Consider the following 12,349-nt stretch of genomic DNA (forward strand, 5'->3'; position numbering starts at 1 on the left):
CACTGGCTCTGCTCACACAAAACAAACTGAGAGTATTACCCTAACCATAAGCCTTTAAATTCAAATTGCTTCACATTTACAGAATGTTTAAAAATTTCAATTTTGGAACCTCTGCTTTACAGTATACGTGGATCAAAGCAGCATCAGAATCTCAATGGGCATTTCTTTTTTTCTTTTTTTTTATCTCCAAACCTGCTTTTATTGACTCTAATGGACTGGCTGAGATAGATTCTTGTACACAAAGTGACAAAAAAATAGTTTTTGGAAACCTACAAAAACATCAAAATTATGGTAGAAAATTGACTTTGTATATGCTTTTCGTAAACATCCTTATGAACCTGGTTGTTCCATTCTTGCCCCATGGCCATACTAAACAAGAAGACAGAATTTCCACTGCAAAGCCATTTTACATAAGAAATTGGGGCAAATTAGAATCTGTTGTGTCCAAAGTAGCTTTGGAAATCATACCAGTCACTGCATTTTACCCCGAAAACATTTGCACAGGCACAATTGCTGATTTTGTATGTCTCTCAGATTGCAGCACTCAAAATCTACGTGAAGATTTCCCGCCTGCTAGGCTCATGCAAAGGTACAGGGGGGGCAGTAGCATGATGTTTGTCCATTACTTGGAGCACATCATCCATAATGGAAGGCCCAAGGTCGACATGTAAGGACAGCATTGACCCCGCATGAGACAGGAAGGTCTCTTCTCCTGCTGTTTCAGCTGAGAACACGTTGTGAGGAGCAGGCCTTGGTTTGAAACCTGAAGATGAGCTCGGAGACATCTGTTCAGACCTGCTGTTATTTGTAGGCGATGGAAGCCCTCCAGTGGTCGTCTGGTGTACGGTGTCTTTATGGACTTGAATGGAGGCAGGGGTTGATTGAACTCTGTCCTCCAAATGAAGTCGGGGAGGTTTCGGTGGTGGAACCTGGTTGGAAGGAAGCAGGACAGCCTGTGGCCCTTCGATGACAGTCAAAGAGAGATGGCGTTTTTTAGGAGAGGGGACGAGTTTTCTGCCAGCCTCTGCTTATGACCAGCTACGGCAGCAGTCCGTGAAAACTCAAATGACTCCTCATACTGACTGCTTCTCTGCGCCCTGCGGTTCCCCTGCATCCATGGCAGCAAATGAAACTTTCCTGAACAATGTTGTGATAGCTTCGTGCATTCTGGGTATTGTTGTCGTGTTTTGCTTCAATAAAACTAATTAGACTAACACATTTGAAGTAAAATGATTTGTAGGTGGAATGTTCAGGAGTGGAGACCTTGTTACACAATTATCTGCAGTGAATTGGTCATGCTAAGTTGAATACCTCTTTCTGCATTGTCCAAATGCTACAAGGAAAATCAATTATGCAGAGTTCCGAAAGAGTAGTAACAGGCACGGCCAGTACAGGTAAGAGCTGTGTGGCGGGGCGGGGGAGGGGGGAGTCGATATATGTTCGGATAGGGGAAATTAAATAAATAAATAAAACCACTTACCTTGCACTTGCCGCATCGCTGCAATAATCAAAATAATAACATGAGTTTCAAACATTTCCTCATTAATCATACCAGATAGAGTCAAGAATAACATTGTTTTCCTACTAAGCCAGGTATTTTTAACTTTTTTTCACTAATTTAAAACCCCCACCCCTATTTGTCTCTTCTTCCTTTATAGTATATGATGAAAAGTGCTCCCACATAACCCGTTGGTCGTAGCACGCTTCGTTACGCAGTGGAACAGGAATAACCCAATGATGAAGCATGCCACCAAGGGGAAACCTTGTTGGGTGAGGGTTATTTAAAGAAAAATGGTAATCAACAGGGAGGGAGGTGGAATAGCTGTCCATTCAGTTCCCCTTATCAGTATACAAAGAATCAAGAAATAGAATGGACACTTGTAACCGCATAACCTCGGTTTCTTAAAAAACCCTCATAGACGCGGTGATAAGATCGTTTAAGCGGTGTATCTTTTCTCCGCCCCACACTCACGTTCTAGCATCGTCATCGGGTTTATTAAGTGTGCTGTATGCCTGCCTCAAGCCTGAGGCAACCTCTGGTACAGTGCGGTAGTGTCCAAATATTAATCAGTGCCCACAGTGAAAAAATAAAAATAAAAATAATAAAAAACAAGCTAACAACTAATACTGATTTTAATATGGGTAAGATGTAGCTTGTTAGTAAAAAATCTGGGTATAGTTGTGGATCGTGTTACTAGATCATATTATACCACTTGTAAATAACAGTCAACATGTTTCTGCCCTTCCTTGCACAGCCGGGTCTATGGGGCATTCGTCAGGACGTATAAAAGAAAGTTATACTCACACCATTTGTGTAGAATTTAAAGTGGGTATTGTGTCACCACTAAGTTTCTTATCGAGGTTTTGTTGTACCTGTAGTAATAGACACATAAGAATGAGAAAAGTACAAACATGTGGGTAGCATACAACTCAACATTCAGCTATATGTGCCGTGCTAATCTCAGTCCTAATTTAATGTGAGCTTTAATTTGAAAAAGGCGTAATTACGCTATCATTCTAACTTAGGAAGCATAGGTATGGTGACCATCTTGTTTCTGCTACATGTGGAGAAGGTCTTAAAATAAAAATAAAAAGTAGCTCTGATAGAATATGCTACTTACTATTAAAAACAACTGTATTTGCCAGTACTGAAACTTATTTATTGTATATGGTATACTGAAGAACTGAAATGAAACACGTTCTTCGCTTTTGTTAATTCTTGATTAAATCTATTTATTTTTTCGCAAGCTTATTTTCAATTATTTGAGCTGCAATTTTTTATATTTAGACATTCAAAATTGAATATACAGGAGAAAAGGGGAAACAAAATTCTTTTGGTGTTATTTACATACATTTAAGGTGCAACATGGGAAGTGAATTCATTCAGTCATACTCAGGCATACTTCGTGAAGACAATGTGGGGGGAACGGGTGGGGGAAGGGGCGGGGGGAAGAAAAAATCAATTAAATTGATAATACAATGAATGATTCCGATTCAAGTAAATCAATGGTTGTGAGCATTTAAATATATTTACAAAATAAACATTGACTACTTTAGATGGGCCATCTGAACTGTATACTGGTTATGCACTCTATTCTCATTTTTTTATATACAGATTGGCCTGACGAAAAATGGTCGACGCGTTTCGAATTCCTTGGGGGGGAACTCTCCTCAGGACCTCTATTTCGGTTCTGTAAAACATAATGAGGGAATTGGCTTAGTGTTGTCTTTATGGACCAGTGTCCATAGGTTCAACAGGACAGGGGCAGTGCGCTCTTACCTACAATGGTCACTTCCTTTGATGTGAATTGTCAGCAGACATGCTGTGAAAGAAATAGCACAGGATGGAATAAATAACTCTGAACAGTTGTGGTTTGAATGTATGTGCAGGGTTAGATTTCGACTGGTTTCTTACTTGGGTTTTCAGTTTCCAATCTCGAAGAGATGTGCTGTTTTTTGCGAAGCTTGGCTTGATCACTGGGGGAGGGAGGGGGGGATCTGCGCGTCTGAAATGCAAAGGCGTGCGAATCATTGGTTGGTGGTGTCTATTTAGCGAAGTTTAAACAAACTGTGCTTGGTCGTTGTGCCAGACAGTCTTACCTTCCTTTACTTGAAGAAGCTATCTTCCTGGTTATTCAGGGCGCGAGCCGGCTGCACGTAATCTGTAACACACAAAGATATGGCATCCATTGGTCTTTAGGCTGTGACATGGCAACCGTTTGTTCTGTTCTGTAGCGCGGTGCCTGATCGATGTTAGCGTAGCGGGGGTAGCTCTGTTTGGAAGTGGCTCTTATTCTGACGGGTTAAACTAATCCCGCTTGCCTATAAAATGTACTGTGTACATTTAACTCCTTTGTTGGATTTTGAATTACCTTATTTTCTGGCTCTGCCGGTCCTTCGATCCGCTTTCATCCAGGTTCCGCATTGAATGGCGTTCCGACCTTTGCTGTTGGTCACGTGATATTTACGTGTGTGGGAATTCTGGGAGTTGTAGTCTTTTTGTTTTTTGGGTCAGATTATTGACCAGATGATCTCCGCAGGCTGAATCTGTTTAGTTTTCTGATGAGTCTGTTTTTGGCACGTGGACTGTTGTTTTAAAGATGGAAAATTTCTGAAAGTTCGTTCAATCCGTCTAACGCCGAATTGAATTTAATAATTAACATCGCTTCTCGTTTGGATAATTTTGCTTCAAGGTCTCCTCCCCTCGCATCCTGATCGACCTTTGAGATAATGGTCCATTTTAATTCTTGTTCTGTATGTGTGAGAGCGTGCCAGTGATTCACGAGAGGAGCTGATTGCACATTTTTTCTAATCCTAGATTTGTGCTGTGATATTCGTTGTCTTACTTCCTGACTTGTCTTCCCGATGTAAATTTGACGGCAGGGGCACCAAATTGCGTAAATTACATTCTTAGATTTACAATTAGTAAAGCTTTCGTGCTTCCAAAAGATTCCTTTGTGGGAAAATACATCCCCTTCTACAGTAGAATTGCAGCATAGGCAAGTGCCACACTTATGATGGCCTTTCAGTGGAGGCAAGTTCACATAGTCTCGTAATGTTATATTTCGTTCTTTTGGTAGAGCCGCCCGTACCACTTGATTTGCGATACTCTTATCTCTTTTAAACGCAAAGAGAGGAATTTCTTTCAATTTTGTATCCAGATCTTGCACTAAATGCCAGCTGTTTTTTATTTGCTTTTTTAGCCAATTTGACGAAGGACAGTATGTGGAAACACAGACTATTCGGTCTACAGATTCCCTTTTTTTCCCCCAAATTCGTCTTTGAACGAGCAGTTGCGTCTAATTCTCAGAAATTGCCCTATTGAGAATTAGACGCAACTGCTCGTTCAAAGACGAATTTTTCTTTCATGCCAGGAAATTACAGGACAATTTGATAGAAAGAGGGTACCCCAAAAAGATGCTAAAAAGAGCAATCAAAAGAGCATGGTGGACCCCTCGAGAGGTTCTCTTGCAATCTAAACAAAGGGAATCTGTAGACCGAATAGTCTGTGTTTCCACATACTGTCCTTCGTCAAATTGGCTAAAAAAGCAAATAAAAAACAGCTGGCATTTAGTGCAAGATCTGGATACAAAATTGAAAGAAATTCCTCTCTTTGCGTTTAAAAGAGATAAGAGTATCGCAAATCAAGTGGTACGGGCGGCTCTACCAAAAGAACGAAATATAACATTACGAGACTATGTGAACTGGCCTCCACTGAAAGGCCATCATAAGTGTGGCACTTGCCTATGCTGCAATTCTACTGTAGAAGGGGATGTATTTTCCCACAAAGGAATCTTTTGGAAGCACGAAAGCTTTACTAATTGTAAATCTAAGAATGTAATTTACGCAATTTGGTGCCCCTGCCGTCAAATTTACATCGGGAAGACAAGTCAGGAAGTAAGACAACGAATATCACAGCACAAATCTAGGATTAGAAAAAATGTGCAATCAGCTCCTCTCGTGAATCACTGGCACGCTCTCACACATACAGAACAAGAATTAAAATGGACCATTATCTCAAAGGTCGATCAGGATGCGAGGGGAGGAGACCTTGAAGCAAAATTATCCAAACGAGAAGCGATGTTAATTATTAAATTCAATTCGGCGTTAGACGGATTGAACGAACTTTCAGAAATTTTCCATCTTTAAAACAACAGTCCACGTGCCAAAAACAGACTCATCAGAAAACTAAACAGATTCAGCCTGCGGAGATCATCTGGTCAATAATCTGACCCAAAAAACAAAAAGACTACAACTCCCAGAATTCCCACACACGTAAATATCACGTGACCAACAGCAAAGGTCGGAACGCCATTCAATGCGGAACCTGGATGAAAGCGGATCGAAGGACCGGCAGAGCCAGAAAATAAGGTAATTCAAAATCCAACAAAGGAGTTAAATGTACACAGTACATTTTATAGGCAAGCGGGATTAGTTTAACCCGTCAGAATAAGAGCCACTTCCAAACAGAGCTACCCCCGCTACGCTAACATCGATCAGGCACCGCGCTACAGAACAGAACAAACGGTTGCCATGTCACAGCCTAAAGACCAATGGATGCCATATCTTTGTGTGTTACAGATTACGTGCAGCCGGCTCGCGCCCTGAATAACCAGGAAGATAGCTTCTTCAAGTAAAGGAAGGTAAGACTGTCTGGCACAACGACCAAGCACAGTTTGTTTAAACTTCGCTAAATAGACACCACCAACCAATGATTCGCACGCCTTTGCATTTCAGACGCGCAGATCCCCCCCTCCCTCCCCCAGTGATCAAGCCAAGCTTCGCAAAAAACAGCACATCTCTTCGAGATTGGAAACTGAAAACCCAAGTAAGAAACCAGTCGAAATCTAACCCTGCACATACATTCAAACCACAACTGTTCAGAGTTATTTATTCCATCCTGTGCTATTTCTTTCACAGCATGTCTGCTGACAATTCACATCAAAGGAAGTGACCATTGTAGGTAAGAGCGCACTGCCCCTGTCCTGTTGAACCTATGCACACTGGTCCATAAAGACAACACTAAGCCAATTCCCTCATTATGTTTTACAGAACCGAAATAGAGGTCCTGAGGAGAGTTCCCCCCCAAGGAACTCGAAACGCGTCGACCATTTTTCGTCAGGCCAATCTGTATATAAAAAAATGAGAATAGAGTGCATAACCAGTATACAGTTCAGATGGCCCATCTAAAGTAGTCAATGTTTATTTTGTAAATATATTTAAATGCTCACAACCATTGATTTACTTGAATCGGAATCATTCATTGTATTATCAATTTAATTGATTTTTTCTTCCCCCCGCCCCTTCCCCCACCCGTTCCCCCCACATTGTCTTCACGAAGTATGCCTGAGTATGACTGAATGAATTCACTTCCCATGTTGCACCTTAAATGTATGTAAATAACACCAAAAGAATTTTGTTTCCCCTTTTCTCCTGTATATTCAATTTTGAATGTCTAAATATAAAAAATTGCAGCTCAAATAATTGAAAATAAGCTTGCGAAAAAATAAATAGATTTAATCAAGAATTAACAAAAGCGAAGAACGTGTTTCATTTCAGTTCTTCAGTATACCATATACAATAAATAAGTTTCAGTACTGGCAAATACAGTTGTTTTTGATATTATAGGCTTGGCCTTACTGTGAACAAGCCAAACCCCTCCTTTGTATACGACTTACTATTAAAGGCTCATTGGTTTTGGAAGGATTTGGATACACTTTCTCTTTAGTCTATATAGACTACATTCGTGCTACTCTTTCACAGTAGTTTTTCGCAAAGGTGTCTATACTTGTCATATTATTATGACATTGTTTTCGTTACTGTCATTGTCTCCATTGTGTTTCGTGTGTGTGTACGGACCTATCATGTGGGTCTTAAGTACTCAAACTCCATGGGGGTAAGAAATATATATTTATACCACTATTGCCGATATCAAGTAAAAGAGTTTGTGACTATCCACTGTTCACGGTACTCGATAATATGTTGCCGTAAAACCCCACCCATCCACTTTAAGCGGTAAAGGGTTACCTCGTAAGTTGCTAAAAACGAGCGCCTTCGGGGGTTTCAGGCTAAAAGGATGAAATAACAAAGCCATATTTTAGTAGGATGAAGGAGTTTGGAGGTACTCGAGCGGGTGTTCTCGTACCATCCTTACCTGCGTTCGGAATCGTCTCCGCTTCTGGTGCTGGCTCTGCCCCCGGACACGGAAGCGGCGTGTCGGGCGTCGTTTAGCTTAGTTGAGCTATGGAGATCGAGATAGGACTCACCCTCTCTCCGGGTTCTTTACTGTTCATAAGTAGCGGGTGTGATTCTAAACAGAATGAATAAATGTTTAAAGAAACATTTGTGTTTCTCAATAAAGTTATTTATGAAAAAATATATAAATAATAAATAATTTATATTTATAATTTCTGTTCACGAGAGCAATGTTTCCCTCTCCGTATTTTGCTACCTTTTTTAGTTTTGCGGGACTCCTTCATTCCGGATGTTTTTTCAGGCAATAAGATCGAAATAAATTCCCATTGTTGTGAAAATGTGATTGTCATATTTATAATGTGGCACTACCACACACCTCATCTAGAGATAGTGGTCTCTCAGATATGTAAGAGACTAAAAGTTGTAAATATTTATTAATGCAAGGTTTTTTTATATGGCTTCTCATCTCATTGGTCCAATAGGACCTTAGCGGTAAACAGTGTAATCTATTCTTGACAATGATATTATTAGAGCATCTATTTAGAGAACTGATGCCATGGTATGTTATCATTTAATCCGTCAATGTTTGCTTTTAGACGGTCCACCCATCTTTGCTCCTTCTCGTACAGAATTTTCTCTGTAGTGTGGGTTTTGTTATGCAACATTTCAATGACTGTCCATCTCAGATCTTCTGCCTTGTGATCCAGTTCTGTAAAGTGGGCGCATAATTTTGTTGTGTTCTTCTTGGTGTTAATGTTGCTCTTATGCTCCCCAATCCGTATCTTTACTTTCCTGGTTGTCATCCCAATGTATTTCTTACCACAGGGACATGTCACCATGTATATTACGTGTGTTGAATTGCAATTCATATGTTGCTTTTGTGTCCAGGTCAGTGTGTCCGTTAGTTGTAATGTTTTTGTTGCAGTAGTTAGTTTGCACACAAGACAGGTACCACATGGAAAGTGGCCTGTAATAGGTAACATCTCAAAGTTCCTAGTTATAGGGATCTTTGGTTTTTTCTGCGGTCGTGTGTGTACAAGTATATCTTTTATATTTCTGGTACGTTTATTTACCATATGTTGCTGGACAGAATGTTGTTACACACGTCACTGACCTGATGACGTGTGTAACAACATTCTGTCCAGCAACATATGAAGTACAAATGATTGTGAACAAGAATTGGCGAATTTTAACATCGGGAAAAATCAACTGGCCAAAACCTAGGTTTGCGAATAAACGTACCAGAAATATAAAAGATATACTTGTACACACACGACCGCAGAACACATCTAACATGGGCTTCGATTGGAATTCATAGAGCATATTATCAAGGCCATTATCGCTGCTTTATCGGCAGTTTCCTGCCGATAAAAGCGGCAATAATGTATCGCCTGTCCTTGATAATATGCCCCATAGTGCCTTAAATATAAGACATTTTCTGATCTGGATTGAGGGACAACATTGCTGTTACATTTTGAATTACCTGTAATCTTTGTAGTAGATAATCTGGTACTCCTACGTACCGAGAGTTGGTAATGTCTAGTCTGGAGCCATTAATCACCAAGATATCCCTGGCTTTTTAGGTACCAGGAGGATACCTGGTTGGCAAAAACAGTTCACAATCAATAAAGAGGTCTCGTTTCTTTGAGCCAGTAGAAGTCCAGCCAAAAGCTTGCCTTTTATCGCCTCTTTTTTCTGCAAAACTACCCATCGACTCCTATGTAGATCTCAAAAATATTGGAAATTTAAGCTTCATAGGAGCTGTCCAGTCAGAGTAATAACTGGGTGAAGTCAGCATACTTGTATACATTGACATCTTTGAGTGAAGGAGTTTGATTAACTGTTCCACAGATTAAAAAGGTGGCAATATAAGGATGAGCCCTTTGGTACCCTATATTTTATTTGAACTTCTGGAGTTTCATAAAGCAAAAGTCTAACTGACTGATTATGCTTTGCCAGAATTATGGAAATCCAGCTAGGGTGGTGTCAGCAATTCTAGCTTATTTCAGATGTTCTAATAACTTTAAAAATATATACTTTGATATTAAATATACTAACAAATGTTATAAAAGAAATTACAATTAATAAAACATAATAATAAAACCCCAATGCAAAAATTTAAAAAACTATTGGAATACACTACTGTAAGTATAATAATACAAACATCTGGAAGAATACTTACATGTTGGAGGAAAATCAATCAAATCTACTGTTCTAAATCCCATTTAAGCGACATTCAAGACAATAAGTTCATTTAGGGATAAAATATAATATTCTAACTCTGGTCTAATAAGCATTGGGGAAAAGATTTACTGTTCTAACTCTAGTGCAACAAACATTGGGAAAAGTGTTTACATTTGTGGGGGAATTGGATCAGATCTACCATTCAAGCTACAATTTAATAAACAGTGGGACAAGTACATAAATTGTGGGGGAGAATAAGATTTGCTATTCTAACTCCAGACAAACAAACAGTGGGGAAATTGCATGAACTGGCGGCGAGGGGGTACTGTTCTAACTTCAGGCTAACAAACAATAGGGAACATGCATACGTAGGAAGGGTCAGACTACGTAGTCTAACGTCAAGCTAACAAACTTTGTGGAAATTGCATATGTTGGGGGTGGGGATCAGATTTACTATTCTAATTTGAATTTAACAAATGTTGGGGAAAGTGCATACATTGGTGGTGGGGTGGGATACAATTTGCTATTCTAAATCGATTCTAACAATAGTTGGGGAAAGCCATAAATTGTAGGTGGACAGATTCACTTTTCTAATTTCAAATACATTGGGGAAAGTGCATATATTGGTGGGAGGGGGGCAGAATTACTATAAAATGGATTGATTGGGAAATCAGAATGTTTTTATTCTAAATCCAATCTAAGAAAAAATGGAGAATGCATAAAATGGTGTGATTCAGATTTGGTTATTTTAACTCCATTCTAGCAATCACTAGAGAAATAGATGGGAGTGTCATATTCACTAGACCCAAATAATATAATTCCCAAAAATAGGAATCATACTTTTTAAAAAAAAAGTAAATCTATTTTTAAGTTATATGTTTTCCTTAATTTGTAATAAATATAATGATAACATTAATTATAGATTATATCTAAAACACTGAAATGCACAAAATACTGCAAAAACCATTAACATTTATAACATTGTTTTTAGGAATTATATGAAATAATTCCTCAAGTCAAAATAGATGAATAAGATCAATAAATTACTGGCAATTAAAAAAACCTAACATAATTCATGTTTTAATACATTAATTACAGTTTGCGAATATTGTATTTAAAATAACCACACATCCAATCTCCCAATAAACCCTACATTTTACATTTTGTACATGACTCAATAAACTGTCAGATTTTTAAATTAATAAATAACTATTTAAACATTTTTAAAAGTAGCATATTAATCAATTATCTTAAATGAATATATAATTTTACAAATGCTACCCACAAAATACCATAATAAACCCACAACCCAAACTTTAAAAGTTGATAGCTTACTACAAAATTAAAGAGCAATTAAAATCCATAAAATATTCAACAAATGAAACAATTATGCCTAATTATTTTATAATGAACAAAAAATGTACTCACCCAATCCTCCAATAATCCCAACAACCCAAAATGTAAAAAAGTAATACATTTAAAAAAGTGTATGTAGCATTTAAACAAATAAGTAAAAATGCAAAGATAAAACATAGAGTCAGCTGTACTATTTACTATTTGCTAAATACTCATCAAAATTTGTAACGAGCATTGCTGCTATTTCTTCCTGTATTGCTCTTTCCCCCCACCTGCTCTCCTGTCTGCTTCCTTAGTGGAGAAAGCTTTCTGCTGAACTTTTCCTCCATCTTGGCTCCCCCTATGAAGGGCCACACTAGAGCAGTCATTATGGTTATTGTGTGCTCTGGTGTTTTTACTTGTTTGTGATGTGTATAATGCCCCTGGGCTACAAAGGGACAGCTGCATCATAGACGTGTGCGCTGAATGAGGTCAGTGGGCAAGCCACTGGCAAGCCAAAGTAGCACCTAAGGAAGGCTTGTCTGTGCCTGTCCATGTCAGCTTTACTATCCATCCTTGCATGGTTCCTGAATAACCCTTCACCCAACACTTCATACCTGCCTGCTCGGATGTATCTACGACAGTATTGGAACTGAAATGTTGAGATTGGCAGTGTGAAAAAGCCATAAACCATTCAGTAGATGGTGGCTCAGCTATTGTGAAAGGTAACTTCTCTAATTTTTCAATGAGCAGCTTGGTGTACTTCGTATCTCTGAGTGCCATGGTCAATTGTCTGTCGGTCATATTGTAAACCGAGAACACATTTGTGTGGTGGCATTGCAGTAATTTACAAAGCAGTTTTCTATCTTAATGTGAACAAGAAATCAGCTCCTCGACACTGAATTCTTGCCTCTCTCTTGTTCTATGAATTTTAATTGTTCTATCAAATTATTATTTACAGACCTCCTAGTTCTGTGAAAAATGTAATCTCCTCCCTAAAGGATTCCAATTCCATTGCTCATCCTAACTCAAACAATGTATTTGTTCTTTTTGATTTCAATCTCCATGTTGGTAATGAGCAAGATAAGGCAGCTTCTGAACTACTTAACATAGATTCATATGGATGAACCATTAC

At 38.7% G+C, this 12,349-nt stretch overlaps 1 pseudogene; it reads right to left on the bottom strand.

Annotated features, from left to right (window-relative positions):
* Positions 1-551: 551 nt before the first annotated feature.
* Positions 552-11,997, bottom strand: LOC144762469 (cdc42 effector protein 2-like; annotated as a pseudogene).
* Positions 11,998-12,349: the final 352 nt, after the last annotated feature.

The sequence above is a fragment of the Lissotriton helveticus genome, chromosome 6 (assembly GCF_964261635.1).
Source record: "Lissotriton helveticus chromosome 6, aLisHel1.1, whole genome shotgun sequence".
Taxonomy (NCBI): Eukaryota; Metazoa; Chordata; class Amphibia; order Caudata; family Salamandridae; genus Lissotriton; species Lissotriton helveticus.